The sequence below is a fragment of the Myotis lucifugus genome, unplaced genomic scaffold (assembly GCF_000147115.1).
Source record: "Myotis lucifugus unplaced genomic scaffold, Myoluc2.0 scaffold_247, whole genome shotgun sequence".
In the NCBI taxonomy this organism is placed as follows: Eukaryota; Metazoa; Chordata; class Mammalia; order Chiroptera; family Vespertilionidae; genus Myotis; species Myotis lucifugus.
Genome location: NW_005871295.1, coordinates 1,419,712 through 1,422,047, shown reverse-complemented (window position 1 = coordinate 1,422,047; position 2,336 = coordinate 1,419,712).

The window sequence follows — 2,336 nt, the reverse complement described above, 5'->3', positions numbered from 1 at the left end:
CCTGATCCCGGACACCCTCTAGGGCAAACCAGCTGGCCCCCACCCATGCACCAGGCCTCTATCCTATATAATAAAAGGGTAATATGCAAATTGACCCTAACAGCAGAGTGACTGGGAATGAATGGTCACTGTGACACACACTGACCACCAGGGGGCAGACACTCAATGCAGGAGGTGCCCCCTGGTGGTCAGTGCGCTCCCACAGGGGGAGCTCTGCTCAGCCACAAGCCAGGCTGATGGCTGCCAGCACAGTGGTGGTGGCGGGAGCCTCTCCCGCCACCTCAGCAGCGCTAAGGATGTCCGACTGCAGCTTAGACCTGCTCCCTGCTGGCAAGTGGACATCCCCTGAGGGCTCCCAGGCTGCCAGAGGGATGTCTGACTGTTAGCTTAGGCCCAATTCCCCCGGGGAGCGGGCCTAAGCCAGCAGGTGGTCATCTCCCGAGTGGTCCCAGATGGCAAGAGGGTACAGGCTGGGCTGAGGGACCCCCTGAGTGCACAAATTTTTGTGCACCAGGCTTCTAGTATCTAATAAGTGATTAATACCCACAGTATATTAAGAACTCCTAAAACTCAACAACAGAAAAACAAAGTTGATTCAAAAATGGGCAAAGGACTTGAGTAGACATTTCTCCAAGGAAGATATACAAATGTCAATAAGCACATGAAAAGATATTGCTAATCACTAGGAAAATGCAAATCAAAACCACAACATACCTCCTCACACCCATTAGGATGGCTACTACGAAACACACAAACCTGCCAGAAAACAAGTGTTGGCAAGGAGGTGGAGAAACTGAAACCCATGTGCACTGTTGGTGGGAATGTGAAACAGTGCTGCCCCTGTGGAAAACAGTATGCTGGATATTCAAAAAATTAAAAATGGAATTACCCTATGATCCAGGCATTCTACTTCTGGGCATATACCCAAAAAGAATTGAAAGCAAGATCTTGAAGAGATTGTTTGTATACCCATGTTCATAACAGCATTATTCACAATTGCTAAAATGTGAAAGGAACCCAGGTGTCTATCAGCAGATGAGTGAATAAGCAAAATGTGCTATACACATACAATGGAATATTATTCAGCTTAAAAAGGAAGGGAATGTTACAATATAAATAAACCTTGAGGACATTGTGCTAAGGGAAATAAGCCGGTGACAAAAAGACAAAAACTGTATGATTCTACTTCTATGAGATACTTAAAGTAGTCAAAATCAGAGAGGCCAAATGTAGCATGGTGGTTGCCAGGGTCTTGGGGGCAGAGAAATAGGGAATTTGTGTTTAATGGATATAGAGCTTCCATTTTACAAGATGACACAGTTATGGAGATGGATAGTGGTGATGGTTGCACAACATTATGAATATATTAATACCATGGAACTGTACACTTAAATGTATTCAGAATGATAAATATTATGTGTATTTTTCATTTTGCAATTTAAAAAACAACAACAACACATTAGATGTCCTGGAATTCATCATGTCCATGATGCTTGTCCCTGTATTTATTTCTTGTTTTTCCTCTAATCTTTTCCCAATCACCCACCGCTTACAGGCCTCCCAAACTGCGCTGTAACTTTTAGAATTCTTGGTCCATCCTCAGCAAATTCCTTCTCTGAACATTCACCTTCACCTCCTTCTTTGAACATTCACTTCTCTTGCTTGTCTTCACCAAAACGTGTCTGTCTTCCCTGAGGACAGTATAGTCTCCTTAAGTGAAACCAATTTCTTCCTCATGCTCCATGAACATCAGGGTAGAAGAGATGTCCTCTTTGCTCCCTGTGGCCACTTTCTTCTTCACAAACCTCAGTCCTTTGAAATGCATTCCATCAGACCAGTCCAGTACACCACCATCTGCGCTGCTTTTATCCACCAACCTCCTGGCCACTCTCTCTCTCATTCTTGAATTATTTTAGCATCTGGATTCCTGTATTCTTCACCATTCCCCTTTTCACAATTCGTGCCAAATTCAACATTGGCAGAGACAATCCACCCAACATTTTGGCCTCTTGTAACTGAGCCTCCTGTTTTGATTGTATCTGAGATTTAATGTATAGAGGTGAATGAGGAACAATGTGGAAAGGTCAATGCCATTTAAAGTATTTAATATTTATATTTCCTGAGAGGAGGGATCATGCCATGCCATGCAGGGCCACATGGGGAAGTACCAGGGTTGGACAAGAAGCAGAAGAAACAAGTGAAAAGCATGGCCCAGAGCCTTTATTGTGGTTTCCATGGGGGAAGGGGGTAGGGGGGAGTGAGCAAAGCAGGGTAGGGGAGTTTGAGCAAGTCTAGGTTTGGCTAGTTTGTATAATTTTGGCAGGCTCTGGGCTAGC